This window comes from Andrena cerasifolii, chromosome 10, assembly GCF_050908995.1.
Source record: "Andrena cerasifolii isolate SP2316 chromosome 10, iyAndCera1_principal, whole genome shotgun sequence".
Classification (NCBI taxonomy): Eukaryota; Metazoa; Arthropoda; class Insecta; order Hymenoptera; family Andrenidae; genus Andrena; species Andrena cerasifolii.
In genome coordinates, this window is record NC_135127.1 from 332,287 (window position 1) to 348,632 (window position 16,346).

General features: G+C 47.5%; 2 long non-coding RNA genes across 2 annotated transcripts in view; both read left to right on the forward strand.

Moving 5' to 3' along the window:
• Positions 1-11,269, forward strand: part of LOC143373976 (uncharacterized) — an 18,371-nt gene extending 7,102 nt beyond the window's left edge. The window contains exon 4 of the long non-coding RNA XR_013086587.1: positions 10,883-11,269. This is a non-coding gene — a long non-coding RNA (uncharacterized LOC143373976). The remainder of the gene's footprint in view (positions 1-10,882) is intronic.
• Positions 193-2,106, forward strand: LOC143373826 (uncharacterized). The gene is made up of 2 exons (XR_013086541.1): positions 193-1,719; positions 1,836-2,106. It is a non-coding gene; the product is annotated as an uncharacterized LOC143373826 (long non-coding RNA).
• Positions 11,270-16,346: the final 5,077 nt, after the last annotated feature.

Below are 16,346 nucleotides of genomic sequence, written 5' to 3' on the forward strand. Positions count from 1 at the left end.
GATTTTAATAAATATGTAGTGTTGGGATATTAGGTTTTTGGACAAATACGTGTTCGCCTCGTGTTCGGTAAAACAAAGAGATATCACCTTTTGCAGATAATAAAGATATATATATATATATATATTTGCGCACAACAATAAATCAGCAGTGATCCTACTGGTACAAATACAAGTGTGTTGACTGCTTGATCACTGAGGTATTTTAGGATTATAAACTTTAACATTTGCTCACAATGTTTCTTACTTTTACTTTGTACACTCATTCGGATTACAAACGGAAGTGAGAACACGCTCGCGTTTTCGCCGGGCCGGTGCCCTTGTTCTGGAACATTCCCGCGACTCGCAGCGCACTCTGTTTTTAACGCGCGAAGTATGAAATTGTTCAGCGATGCTGTCGCTTCCAACATGTAGTATTTTTGTTTCTTAGACAAAGAATAGTGATGAATATCACACGGTACTTAAAGATCTGTTGAACGAACGAAGCAAATTGTTTTATTTTAGAATGTCCTCAGAGACATTTTATTAGATTTTAAGTGTAGCAATAAATGATAATTAATAATTAATAATTTCGTTATTTATTACTATTTTTTCTTATTCAGATTATTTGATTAATATAATTATACGGATACTAGTATTGCAGAATTATTACATTCGTTATAGTTATAATAGAATTCGGGACAAAGAGATAATTATAAAATCTAACTTTAAAGAATTTTTGTTTTCTGTTTATTAGTATAACTGTGCAACTCACGGTTGATCTACATGTACATAAATATTTTAAAATTAGACGTATAACGTATTTCAGCGTTTCAATCATCTGCGAAGTTGTGCTGCACTATTACATTCTTTTGCTGCAGATCTCATCAACCGCGAACGCTGCCTCTTCGTTAGTTTCTGTCTTCTACCTTGAGGATGTTTCTTACCGTAGTCTTCACCCAAATTTATATAATTATTTATAACAGTGCGTGATCTATTGATTTTAATTGCAATTGCGCGGTTAGAACATTCCATATCCCTATAAGCATTAATGGATGCCTTTTCCTCACTCGTCAATAATTTTTCCCGTAGCATTTTACTAAAAATGTATTAAAATATAACATATATACAATTTCAATGAAGTTATAGATAAATTTTAACACAAATACATATTTTGCGATTGCAGTTACTCTTCTGTAACAGTATCTAGCTGTAGTTATCCATTCAGAATCTAAATGCAAACTAAGCGGCTTTATAGAAATTTCGCACGCGTATGCTGCTTCGCGCAGCAAAAAAGTAAACGAATACGAAATCTAAACACGTCTGACCCGCTACTATGTACATCTACATTTGGTATGAACTAAATATAATTGTAGATGGGACAGAGTATTAAATTTCGTAATATTTTTTAAAAAAATACATTAAAATGTAGGTGGCTTTATGGTAATTTCGGGCAGTGTAAGCGTTTAAAGATTTGGTAAATTCTGCCTGGAACCCAACAAACTTGCTAGCACCATTACATACGAAAGAAGTCAGGCCATAGGTAGACCAATCGTGGTCAAAGTCACTATCGTGCAAGCTCAAACATCTCATACTTAGAAGCATCAAATCATATTGTTTTCACTATAGATTGATTTTGTGTTTTAATTTTAGATATAAATATCCATAGAGCAATTAAGCATGGGGAATGTTCAAATTTTGAGCCTTTGACCGAAAGAATCCGTATTGTAGAAGATATAACAGGTAAGAACTGATTGGTATAAGGAAATGAAGATTTATTATATTTCTATTAGCTTATGTATATATTTAATTCATTTACATAAATTAAAATACAGTTTTTTCATATACCTGTGTTTCAGAAACCCCAGGACCATCTTTTCCAAATGAAATTGCTGTTACCACACCAATATCATCGGATATTGGTACACAAATACTCGGTTTTGCCTTCCCTTGGAGACGTCGTGGTGTCCTATGAGGATTTCCCCACGTAAAAAAAAAAGTTATAAGTATAGATATACGTAATGTGTGTGGAGTGGTCTGTACAGAACTGCGTTTTATGCAAATACTTATTGTAAAACCGAATTCATTTCTTGGCAATTACATTGAAATAAAGATTAAAATTATATACTTCTTTAATATATTTGTATATAATATGTATTATTATAATTTATTTTTAATAAATATTCTTTAATTCATTCATAATGTATACTTTTCTTGTATATTTGTAATACATTTTTATATATTTGTTGTGCAGTGTTTAAAAATTTAGCATTTTTTACATGTATATGTCGACTTTAACTTTAAACTTTTCAAATCTAGAAAGTATTAATATATATATTCACGAAAAACAGTACTGATAATATACAGAAAGTTTATAACGTAAATAGGTTTTCAAAATTGTCACAAATACAAGCGAAGGAAAAACCGTATTACATTTAGTCGATTTGAATATCCCGCTCGAATAGACAACCAATTTAAATGCCAAGGTCAAGTAAGGACTTCAAAGGTTCCGCCCGGAGTGACGCCTCTTATTATATCTCCTCTTTGCTTGTATTCTTCCCGAACGGCCACTCTCTGAAAGAGCCCCTCTTCACAGCAAATACCTCCTCCCTAAGGTCCACCTTCTCTCGCACGGAATACGTCAACGCGTGCTTTTGGATTGAAATTCGAGCGCGTGTTTATACTCGAGATATAAGGGACCTGTAGAAGGGGCGACGACGCTGGTCGGACCACGCGCAGGCAGAGGATTACCCTTTTTGTCCTTGTGTCTCACCGCGAGGCGTACTGGTACTTGTTCAAAGTTATTTCGTTTCCAACCCCATTACAGCCCTGATAGCCAGATCTGGGCAGCAGAATCTGACGTCAGAACTGCAGCAGTCTGTGTCCGCATTTGGCTGCGTTCTGATGTGCAGAGCCTGATGTCAGATGGACAGCAGATCGACAGCAGATTTCGCCGTCTGCTAGGCACAGCAACAGCGCCATCTGAGACCAGAATTACCAAGCAATTGCCTACAGATGGCGCTGTTGCTGTGCCTATGTGGGGAACGCGTCGTGCGGCTCCCTCTAGTCGGTTCCCCCACCTCGGGATGTTGAGTGGGGAGAGGAAGAGAACGGTGGTTTCGGCGCCATGGTGTCATGGCGCCATTGTCTGTAAGGATCCACCAGAGTAGGGCTGGAGTTCCAGCTCTCTCGCAGAGTACAAATATATACATTTCATATCGAGTTTAATAAGTTGGCTATTCACTATCCGATCCTGAACACGTCCTTCTCTCCGTTTGATAAGCGGGGCAGTTAGCCCTAGGAGATTTGGCCAAGCCAACATTGGTGACCCCGACGTGATTACGTACTTTGGTGATAAGTTCATCACCTTCTGGAGAGTATCTCTGTCGACATCCACGAGTTTCGTGGACGTGGTGCCGATCTGTGGCAAGAATTTTACTAGAACATCCGCTGGATATTCTGACGGACCTTCTGGCGCCCTGGTCGAGCTTCAATTCACGAAGTTCGTTGCTGGTAAGAAACCACGTGCTTTCGCTGTGTGGTACACAGCGCACCGAGCCAATCACCGACATCGGGGCCCGTCCGTATCTACAAGGGGTCTTCGATTGCCGAATTGCGCGAAGCCATCGACACCGGCGCCTTCACATTTCCTGGGAGCTCTGTCGCCGAGGACATCGACATCGTCGCCGCCTACGACGCAGCGCTATCGCCGTCCGGCGCCGTGATGTGCGGCCGTTTCCATTGGGTGCTCTCCCGGTAGCGTTCCCGTGAGGTATTTGCGTGGTGCGTAGCCCCAAATTGCGTTTCATCTGAGGTGCCGCCATTTTATATTCAGCACGTGTTTCCGGTCTCTCGAACTGCGTGGTTCGTTAAGTGCCGCCATTTTTGATCGTGTGGCGCCCCCTGTGCGACGGGATTTTCGAGAGGATTCGCGTTTTCCTCCGCTCGTGTTGGGAATTTTGTCGCGGTTTCGCGGGCGCCTCCGCCATTATGACTGACCGGGATACCGCGAATTCGATAGCCGGGGTTGAGGCTCAGTTACGTGAAGCGCAACAACGTTTGGCCGTGATGGAGGCTGAACGTGCCGCCGAGCGCTTATCGCTCGGGGTGCCCCGCATCGATGCGTATCGCGTACCGAAAATTCCGAACTTTTTCCGATCCGATCCCGCACTGTGGTTCGTTCAGGTAGAAGCGTCGTTGCGTAATTCGCGGATTAACGTAGAGAGCACCATGGCGGACGTGGTGCTTGCCGCGTTGGATGCTGAGGTTGTTGCTTGTGTTAAAGACATCATTTTAATGTCTCCATCGCCGACGGACATTTACCAACGAGTTAAGGCTCGCATTATCGGGACGTTCGCGGCTTCCGCGGAGAGCAACCTGCGCAAATTACTCAAAGGTCAAGTACTTACTGACGGCAAGCCGTCGCTGGTACTGAGTCGCCTCCGAAACCTTAACGGTGGTCAGTGTGACGACGCAGTGATTAAATCAATATTCATAGAACAATTACCTGCGAACCACCGGGCAATACTCGCGGCAACAGGCACGGAAGACCTGGACAGACTAGCTGCAATCGCAGATAAAATCGCTGATAATGCGGGCACCGGTGACGTGCAAATTGCGTCTACCTCTAAGGCTTCGTCTCACCCATCATTGGAGGACGAGGTGGTGCGATTGGCATCTTGTATAGCAGAATTATCAAAAAAAGTGGAACAGTTGTCGAAGTCGTCGAACTCGAGTAGGTCGCGTCAACAGTCTCGTTCCAAGTCGCGCGCAGGCGGTGCAGGTCGACAGCGCTCCCAGTCTCGGCACAAGTCCGGGATTTGTTACGCGCATCGGAAGTTTCCGAACAACCCGACATCATGTCGCGAATGGTGCACGCATTTCTCGAGTTGGAAGGAAAAAAACTAGACGTTCCTTCCTGCTCGGAGGCGTCCAGTGAAGGAATCGATTTACAGAACCGTCTCCATGTGCGCGACCGCGTAACAGGCCAGTTTTTTTTAATTGACACTGGCGCCGACATCTCCTTGCTTCCGGCGAATCCAAGGATTGACGTTAAGCCTTCGGGTCGTAAGCTCTTCGCTGCGAACGAGACGCGGATAGATACGTTCGGCGAGTCCCTCCGCGAGTTGAATTTGGGTCTGAGACGTCCGTTCCGCTGGAATTTTTGTATCGCGGCAGTGCCGCACGCGATAATCGGGGCCGACTTATTAAAGCATTACGGTCTGCTCGTTGATTTGGGGAGACGTAGGCTCATTGACTCCGAGACAAAGTTGTATACTCTGGCAGTCGCTAAGGTCGTTCCCTTCCAGGCGGTCAGTTCAGTCGTTCCTGGCTCGGATTTCGCCGGGTTGCTCGCGGAATTTCCGGAGATCACGGGATCTTCTCGGGTCGCGTCCCCGGGGGATGAGGGCGTTTTGCATTATATCATGACGACGGGTCCGCCGGTCGCTCAGCGTCCGCGGCGCTTGTCGCTCGAGAAGCTCAAAGCGGCGAAGGCCGAGTTCAGAGCCTTGGTCGCGGCTGGCATTTGCCGCCCATCCAGCAGTCCATGGGCCAGTCCCATTCATTTGGTCTTAAAAAAAGACGGGACGTGGAGAGTCTGCGGCGATTACCGCCAATTGAACGCGGTCACCACGCCCGACCGTTATCCGACTCCTCACCTCTACGACTGCACCGTCAATTTGCAGGGCAAAAGCATTTTCACTTCCCTCGACCTCCATCGGGCGTACAATCAAATACCGATGGCGCCCGAGGACATACAGAAGACCGCGGTATGCACACCCTTCGGATTATTTGAATTTTGCGTCATGACGTACGGTCTTCGTAATGCTGGCCAGTCATTCCAGCGCTACATCAACCGCGCGCTGGGCGATCTGGACTTCGCGTTCGTTTATATCGACGATATTTTAATAGCGTCATCCTCTCCTGAGGAGCATGCTGCCCATCTTCGGGAAGTATTTTCTAGACTGAGGAAGTTCCACCTTCGTCTGAATGTGGACAAATGTGTCTTCGGTGTCCCCGAGTTAGAATTTCTGGGCCACACGGTCGATGGCAGGGGAATTAGTCCCACTGCTGATAAGGTCGCCGCGATTATGCAGTTCCCTAGGCCCACTAATATTGTGCAACTTCGCCGATTTCTTGGTATGGCGAATTTTTATCGTAGGAATTTGGCCCACTGCGCGTCCACTCAGGCGCCTTTGAACGCGTACCTTCGCGATTCGCGCAAAAATGACAAGCGGGAGATCGTTTGGACTGCTGAGGCGGAGAAAGCGTTTGACCAGGTCAAGGCTGACCTCGCCAACGCCGCCCTCCTTGTTCATCCGCGTTACGGCGCGGACATTCGTTTGGTGACCGACGCGTCGGATTCGGCTATCGGCGCGGTTCTTGAGCAGCGGTCCCCTTCGTCGGTGTGGGAGCCGTTGTCGTTCTTTTCGAGGAAGTTTTCGTCCGCGCAGGTGAATTATAGCACCTATGACAGGGAGCTTACGGCAATTTACGAGGCTGTGAAGTATTTTCGCCCTCTCGTGGAGGGTCGGGATTTCGGTATAGTCTCGGATCACAAGCCCCTCATTTATGCGTTTCTTCAGAAGTCCGATAAAGCGTCTCCGAGGCAGGTGCGTCAATTGTCCTTCATTGCCCAGTTCTCCACTCGGATTGAGCACATTGCCGGAACCGACAATGTGGTGGCGGACGCGCTTTCACGTGTCGATGCGTTGCGTTTACCGGTCGAGGTCGAGCTGGTTCAGCTTGCAGAGCAGCAAGAGTGCGATGAGCAGCTAAAGCTGATTCGTGAAGCGAAGGATTATCCGTTGAAAATGAAAGCGATTCAATGGGGTCCTACCCATACAACGGTTTTTTGCGATATCACGGGCGAGGCAATCCGTCCCTACATTCCAGCAAGCTTGCGGGAGTTGGTTTTCGGGTTGTTTCATCGCCCGGCGCATCCGAGTGCGAGGATCACCGATCGTTTGATCCGCCAGCGCTATGTCTGGCCGGAGATGCATCGCGATATCGCGAAATGGTGCAAGACTTGCACGGACTGTCAGCAATCCAAAGTATCGCGTCACGTGAGCCAGGTTCCGGGGCGATTTGTGGCACCCGACGGTAGGTTTGACCACGTTCACATTGACATTGTCGGTCCGCTGCCGGCGCAGAACGGGCTTAGCCACTGTCTTACGATGATAGACAGATTCTCGCGATGGGTTGAAGCGGTACCCCTGCGAGAGATTTCTGCTCAGGCCGTTGCCGAGGCATTTTTCGATTCGTGGGTCTCGCGATACGGTGCTCCGAAGATACTGACAACGGATCAGGGTGCTCAATTCGAGTCGAGACTGTTTACAGCTCTGCTGTCGTTGATTGGTTGCGAGCGCATTCGCACCACAGCTTATCACCCCGCGTCTAACGGGATGATCGAGCGCTGGCATCGTGTGTTCAAGGCCGCAATCATGTGCCATGCTGACGCAAACTGGCCTCGCTCGCTGCCAACTGTCCTGCTGGGACTGCGATCTCACGTGCGATCCGACGTTGGTGCGTCCCCTGCCGAGTTCCTGTTTGGGACGACGTTGCGACTGCCTGGGGAATTCTTCCTGCCGGATGATTTCGTTCCGGATCCTAATATATTTGTTAACGAGTTTCGGGAGTATATGCGTCTGGTACGACCGGTACCAGTCGCGCACAAGTACAAAAAGCGCGCCTTTGTATTTAAGGAGTTGCACTCGTGTTCCCACGTATTTTTGCGGAATATGGTGAAGAGGTCCCTCGAACGACCGTATACCGGTCCGCATAAGGTTCTCCAACGCGTTTCTGAGCGGGTTTTCAGAATCGAGGTGAAGGGTGAGGCGAAGTGCGTATCGGTCGAGTTACTTAAACCAGCGCATCTAATAGCCGATGACCTTGTCGATGTCGGGTTACCCGACGGCGGGAACGTCGATGGCCCGTCCGTTGCCTCGCGTGCCCCTACCGTTCTGAGAACGTATGAGCGCAAGAGAATAACATTTGCACCGATGCCAACGACAAACCAAACTAGTAATTTTAAGACTGATTAATGTTAGCGCGCGAATTATTTTGTAACCTGCGTTTGCAATGGATGCGTTGCGTAAGTGATAATGTTTTGTCGCACCATTAGCTTTACTGCATTATTTTTTGTTTTCCTTCTTCTCTTCTTGTGATACAATATCTCCGTCGCGCGAAGTTTTATATTTTCTATCTGATATTCTTGGAGGGGAGTGCTGTGGGGAACGCGTCGTGCGGCTCCCTCTAGTCGGTTCCCCCACCTCGGGATGTTGAGTGGGGAGAGGAAGAGAACGGTGGTTTCGGCGCCATGGTGTCATGGCGCCATTGTCTGTAAGGATCCACCAGAGTAGGGCTGGAGTTCCAGCTCTCTCGCAGAGTACAAATATATACATTTCATATCGAGTTTAATAAGTTGGCTATTCACTATCCGATCCTGAACACGTCCTTCTCTCCGTTTGATAAGCGGGGCAGTTAGCCCTAGGAGATTTGGCCAAGCCAACACCTAGCAGACGGCGAAATCTGCTGTCGATCTGCTGTCCATCTGACATCAGGCACTGCACCTCAGGCTCTGCACATCAGAACGCAGCCAAATGCGGACACAGACTGCTGCAGTTCTGACGTCAGATTCTGCTGCCCAGATCTGGCTATCAGGGGAACGATATATTTTTTAGAACTCAATTTACAGTGCAATTCAAGACAAATTTAATAACCTGTAATGTATACACTTTATTTCAACTGGTTTTCGAGATATTGCGCTTGCAAATTTACTGATTTCCACTGTCTTGTTTGCGCCACGGGTAGCACCTTTAAGTTGAGTCTGTGTAGACCGGGTAACAAATCGCCGCCAACGTGTATTCAGCGACTTGGCAACATTTCTGTGGGATACAGTAACTCGCCCCTTGCTTCAAGCAGCCTTCTAGAAATCACAGTTGGCCACATGTATCCGAAAAACTGTATATTCAAGTGGACGGTGAGCAAACTCGCCCGACTGTCTAGCGGCGTGACATTGGCCGTCTCCAGGTTTCCCCTTTCGGATGGGAAATATTCCCGACTCTGTGGAATACATATATACATATAGGGTGAAGTGGAAAAAATACTTTTGTTCGATGATCAAATTCCCTGATAGCCATCTGCCTGCAGTCTGCCGGCAGATTGACAGCAGGGTCTGCCAGGAGAGCGCAGGATCTGCCAGGAGAGCGCAGGATCTGCCGGCAGCTGCGATGCAGCCTACGTCCGCATTCAGCTACGGTTCTGCCGGCAGGGTCTGCTTGTCAGGGTCTGCCGGCAGATCGACGGCAGATCGACGGCAGGTCCTGCTGCTCGCCTGACACATCCAACAGCGCCATCTGAAGGCCACAATTGCCAAAGAATTTCCTACGCGTGACGTCACATGAACCAACGTGCATCCCTACTCCACATGACCAACAAGCAGATTCTACAGTTTATTAAATAATTAATTCTACTCATTTCAAAAAGTATTTATTCTTTCTTTAATAATATACAGGATCAGTGATTACAATTGTTACAAAATAATATAAGCGCATATAAATCCAAAGAGGGACTTTCAACATTTACATTTACAAATCCACGTCCCGTAACCACTGGTACCTAGTAGGGGCGATATCAGGAAATTTCATTCAGTATTTTCGACTTCTTTTTTGTGTAGAATCACCATGTTCCGCGTTGTGTTAGCGCTGAAAACAAATACAATATTAGCATAAAATTAAACGTAACGTATGAATAAACAGAATACATGCGATACTTACTTCAGCTCCATCTCCACACAGTACACAGTCTAGGCGATCATACATGCTCCTGCGAACATTAAAATTAATATAACATAAAAAAAATTAAGCAAACATAAAATATGTTAAATTATTTATCATTAAGAGGGAATAATTTTTCCTCATTTTTCGACGCAAATTCCGATATTTTTTATAGTTCAAAAGTTATACGGAAAAAGCGACAAATTCTTCAACCCGGGTCGGGAAATTCCGAATAGCTCTTTGCGATGTTAAGGGGACCGTCTCATTTTTGTTATGGTCCGAATCGATCGAAGCGTCCCCAATAAAAAAACGGACACTAATGAAACTATTGCGGTAGATAAAAAGAACTTGTACAGAGATGCCATCTCCAGGTATTCTGGGTAGACGAATTTTTTACGCATAATTGCCACAGGTTCTGTTCGCTCTGTCTCTGCCGCGCTGTTGCCACAGAGTTCTCTCTTTTTATCGAGAAGTCTTGAAGGAATTTTAGAGCCCCCCCCCCCCCCACACACACACACGCGCACGCACGCACGCACGCACACACACACACACACACACACACACACACACACACACACACACACACACACACACACACACACACACACATATATGCTCTAAGGAAGGAATACGCCATGAGAGCTGCGTATAGCGTCAGAGCCTCGCTGAACGTAGCAATAATGAAAGATAGAGAGGTCCGAGTGTGTAGGAAGGAAAGATAGAAAGATACCAAATCTGACTCTCACGTCTCGCGACGTGAAGTCTAATATTAAGGGGGTAGACACGTCACGTGACCTGGCCGATTTGGCAGGTCGGTATTACAGCAGGTTTTTTCTGCACAGAAATAGTAATACCGATAGATACGCGGCTGCCTGATGAACGCGAGAGGGAGCTGTTTGCTATTTCCATATTCTATTCTGAATGTGGAAAGAAATCCTAAGCTGTTGCGTTGCGCTTGTACAAATTTAAACGCAAAGTCTGCTGGTAGTGCAAACGAAGAGAATTCATTGTACATTTTAATTACTTGAAATGTGCTTATGCTACAATATTCGACGTTGGCAGTAAGGAATTATAAGTGAAAAGAAAAAATAGATGAGGGGATGTCCCCAGAAAATGAAGTTTGTTAGCTACGGTTAGGCATTTTTTTATTAGCAAAACACTGAAGCAGAACCTGTAAGTTATATACTTATTATAAGATAATTAAACGTCCTATGCAGAAAGCAGTTGAACAAACATTATATATAAAATTGTGTTGGTGCAATAGAGACTTTAGATTGCAATTGCTTATTCGATAGCTTTTCATATGCGTTAATGCACTCGTCGGTGCTACTGCGATGTTCTCATCGATTATACAGAAACAGAATTTGTTTATTTTTCATCGTATCAATAAGAAAGTGACACCAATTGATTCCTGGCATTCCCCCGATTAAATTGACAGAAAATAATTTAAATCGAACTATTTTTTAACGAAACGGACTTTCAATTCTGCAAACAAATTTTTCACGTAATTTCCTTAATTATGATCCGAATTATATAAATTTTTGGGGCCAAGTTGATCGAGAAAACAAGGAATCGATTGACGCCACTGTCGTAAAGATCTGATTAGAAATTGAGGAACTTCAGATTCGTCACTGCGTTGAAGCCCACGAAACTCAGCGAAACACATGATTGTTGGCAAGCATCGCGTTTGACGACTCTAGCTAGAGAATCACCCCGTATAAATGCTAAGAAACGATAGTGTGAAGTGGTGCGCGTTTCAACTGCACATTGACAATAGGGTAAACCAACCAGTGATTGACCGAATTGTTGAATCTATGGACCTTTGAGATTAATACTTGAATATATTGTTGCGAGCACCCTTTGGATGGAATCCAGGGCCTGCTGGTGCTCGCGACTGGAACAAGAGGACAGCGAGAAGAAGGCGATCGGATCGATCGCCTGTCAAGCTGTCATTCGATACCCAGACGCCATTACATGCAGTTACTTCTGTTCTTGTTAATGTTCTGTTACTCTTGCTGTACTGTTACATTAAACTTCCGTTATGCCAAGCCGAAATCATAACATTGGTGTCAGAAGTGGGATGCCCACTCGCGCATCCGCGGCCTCTTCGAACATTTCTCCTGCAGCGACGGGTGATGCCTCCATATAGGAGCTTCTCACCTCCCTCCAGTTAAGCATCGTGGGACAGATGCGGGAACAGCGGAGGGACGACGAGGCCCGCTGGCAGAGGGAAGACCGTCGCAGGGAAGAGAGGGAAGCCGCCGACCGTCAGACACAAGCGGCTTTCGAGGCGCGCATGTCGAATATGGAGGAGCGAATTCAGGTCGTAACCGCCTCGTTACAAAACGGACATAGTTCGGTTGGTAGCGGCGCGAACCCTCGGGGTGGGGAGAATGTGCCTGTTGTAAATAGTGTTGTAAATTGTGTTCACCCGGCGCATGTCCCCGCACCCGTCAGTGTGCCCGCCGCTGTCCCTTTGTCGGAGCCGCACGTTCTCAGTTTGGGATACGCTGTGAAACCGACAATGTTTGATGGGAAAAATTCGTGGGAGGAGTACAAGGTTCAATTTGAAACGATCGCGCAAGCAAATGGTTGGAATGACCAAAAGAAGGCTACAGCCTTGATCGCTTCCCTCGGGGGCTCTGCGAGGAGCTTTCTTACGACGCTCTCCGCTGCCCAGTGCGAAAGTTTCGCGGAATTGGTTTCGGCGCTCGAATTCCGCTACGGGGCGAAGAATCTGTCCAACTTGAACTACGTACTCTTCTAGAGCCATAGGCAGCGGAGGGATGAAAGCATCAACTCGCTCGCCACCAAAATTGAACGTTTAGCGCAGTCCGCGTTCGCCGACTGCCCGGTAGAAACCCGTGACAAACTCGCCGCGTCTCAATTTGTAACGGCATTGTCGAGCTCTGCCATGCAGCGGGAGCTGCGGCTCGGCGGATTCACGACCCTAAGAGCCGCAGTGACCAGAGCACTGGAAATTGAGGCCGCTGAGGCGATGTGTCGCGCCCCCCCGGTCGAGTCACGAGATAGGTACTCGGAGAAACGGAAGGCTAAATCCTCCGACAATTCAAGGCACCCGGAAAAGAGGAGCAGGCCAACCAGACCCGAGGATCGTACGGACTGCCCACCAAGAACCTGCTGGCTCTGTGGCAAAACGGGACACCTGCAGAAGGACTGCTTCAAGGCCAAAAACGGCCAGAGAAGAGCAGCCCCTTTGAAGAAGCCCTATCAGGGAAACGAGAAGAGGATGGCGTAAGGGGGAAATGCCGGTCTGTAAGGAACAGTCCCCGGTCGTCAAGAGTGTGACGATGCAGAAGGTGACTGGGCGTGAATGGAATCCGGCTGACGAGATTTACGTATGTGGGAAAATCAGTGGGAAACCTTGTAAGATTATTCTAGATACAGGTTCCCCTATCAACCTTCTGGACAAAGGGCTGTGTGCGTTCAAGGGCATCGTCCGAACAAGACTCGACATTCGCTCCACTACTGGAGAGAAAATGAAAGTGTTCGGTAAGAAGAGCTTGGGAGTCTGCGTTGGAGGCCTTTCGAGCGTGGAAGACTTCTACGTTGTCGATATGGTGAAAAAGTGCATCCTGGGGGCGGCGTTCCTGAAAAAGCATCGTTGCAGCATCGACTTATCCCGGAATGTGCTGCGCCTTCCCGGCAAACCGGATATACGCTTTGGTGAACCTACCGCCGAGAAGAGGAAACATGAAGGGAAAAGGGAAACGGTCGTCCCACAGCATTTGGAAGAGCTGTATATTCGCTGCTCGTCAGGTTTGTCAGAACGACAGGAGAAACTGTTTCAGGATGTTTTCGCTAAGGATTCGAACCAGATTGGAAAATGAGATGTGGTCAAACACCGGATTAATACAGGAGATTCCATCCCTATCAAGCAAGCACCCCGAAGACTGCCATTGCATCAACGCGAGGAAGTGGAGAAAATGATACAGAAAATGAAGGACCAGGGCGTTATCGAGGAATCACGGAGCCCCTGGTCATCACCAATAGTCCTCGTGAAGAAGAAGGACGGTTCCATAAGATTCTGCATAGACTATCGACGCCTGAACGAGGTTACGAAGAAGGACTTATATCCTCTCCCCATTATAGAGGATACGCTGGACGCCCTCGCCGGATCGTGGTTCTCAACCGTGGATTTGCAGAGCGGATACTGGCAAATCTCTATGGACGAAAAGGACCGCGAGAAAACTGCATTTCAGTAGGGACGGGACTGTGGCAGTTCAAGGTGATGCCATTTGGATTATGCAACGCCCCTGCAACGATCGAACGTTTAATGGAGAAAGTACTCCAAAATTTGACCTGGAAAATCTGCTTGGTCTACCTGGACGACATCATCATCTACGGAAATGATTTCGAGCAGGAGCTCGAACGCCTTCGAACGGTGTTTTCTCGTCTATGTCAGGCCGGTCTATTGATGAGCCCCAAGAAATGCTCCTTCTTCTGCCGAGAAGTGAAGTATCTGGACCACGTCGTTACCGAGAGTGGAGTTAGGATGAATCCAGAGAAAATTAAAGCCATTTCGGAGTGGCCACAACCAAGGAACGTTACGGAATTAAGAAGTTTCCTAGGATTATGCATTTACTACCGGAAAGGTATTTTGTAAAGGATTTCTCCAGATTCGCTAAGCCCCTGCTTCGCCTCACCGAGATCAAACGGAACTACCAATCGACTGAAAAATGCCAAGGAGCTTTCCAAGAGCTGAAGAAGAAACTGACCGGAGCCCCGGTACTGGCCTACCCAGGGATAGACAGGAATTTCATACTGGACACGGATGCCTCTAATTTCGCCATAGGCGGCGTCCTCTCACAGGAACACGAAGGACAGGAAAAGGTCGTCGCTAATTTCTGTAAGACCTTGGGAAAACCGGAGAGGAACTACTGCGTGACTTGGAGAGAGTTGCTGGCGGTGGTGAAATCCGTTGAGCATTTCCACTACTACCTCTACGGACGAAGATTCCTGATAAGAACAGACCATGCGGCGCTTCGCTGGCTGTTGACCTTCAAGCGCCCTGAAGGACAGGTCGCCCGTTGGATCGAACGTTTACAGGAATACGACTTCGAGATACGCCATCGGGAAGAAAAGCCCACGGAAACGCCGATAGACTTTCACGAAGACCTTGCGTCGAAGAAAGTTGTAAGAACTGCGATCGACTGGAGAAGAAAGAAGCAGAAGAGGAAGTGCATACCGCGAAGAGAATTCACAGGATATTTTGCGACGAAAGGAAGAGCGAGTGGAAATAAAGCCAGGTGGATGATGAAGAGATTGGCTTCATCTTTAAGAAGAAGGGGGAAGGGGAGAAGCCCGGCTGGCAAGACGTTGCTCGTTTCTCCCGCAAATGAAATATTACTGGTCAATCTGGGACTCGCTGGAAGTTCATGAAGGTTTGCTTTTCAGGAAATGGGAGTCCCACGATGGAACAACGACCTCGTGGCTTTTGGTGGTGCCGCGCGAAAGGGTTGCAGGAGTACTGAAGGAGTTCCATGATGCGCCAGCAGCCTACACTTTGGAGTGAACAAGACCTTGGCGAAGATCGGCCAACAGTTCTTCTGGCCTACTTGTCGACAGGACGTTCAAGAGTGGTGCCGGCGGTGTGACACCTGTGCGGCCAAGAAGGGACCACGTCAGAGGGGAGCGGGGAACCTGAGAGTATACAACGTGGGAGTTCCGTTTGAAAGGCTTGCCCTGGACGTTGTGGGTCCGCTCCCGAGGTCCCAGGCCGGGAACAGGTTTATGCTGGTCGTGGCGGACTACTTTACCCGGTGGCCGGAAGTAATCGCGATGCCTGACCAGCGAGCTGTCACAGTGGCAAGAGCTCTTTTGCACAACGTAGTATGTCGTCATGGTGTACCGTCAGAGATACACACGGACCAAGGAAGGAACTTCTAATCCTCCGTGTTCAAGGAATTGCTGAAACTGCTGGGAATCAGGAAAACATATAGACATTGAGATTGAGACACAAGACATTGCTGCAGTATCTCACGATGTTTGTTTCAGAGCACCAGCGAGATTTGGATGAGTGGATTCCCATGTTCCTATCGCTTACAGATCAGCACGACATGAGGCTACCCAATTAACGCCAGCGATGATCCTGTATGGCTAGGAACTTCGCCTACCCCTGCAGTTATGGAGAGGACTGCCCACAGAAGTGGAAGAAGAAAAGGACATCGAACAAGGATATTCGGAATGGATCCGAGGAAAAATGAAAAGGATCCACGAGTTTGTTTGACGCCGTCTGGACATCTACAGTTCGAAAATGATGTCGTGGTACGACAATCGAGTCCACGCGGTGGAGTTCCTGCCCGGGGAACGAGTGTGGTTGTTCCAACCACGAAGAGTAAAAGGAAAGTGTCCGAAACTGCAAGCGGATTGGGAAGGCCCTTACACGATAGTGGGCAAGATCAACGACGTCATCTACAGGATTCAACGCTCGCCTAGGAAGAAGTGCAAAGTGGTGCAGGCACGTCGCCTTGCGAAATACGAAGGGCAATTGCAACAGGAATGAAGACGTCGAGGGACAATTCCACTGTCAAGACGCAGGAGAGAAGACAAGAGTTTAAGCTAATCAGT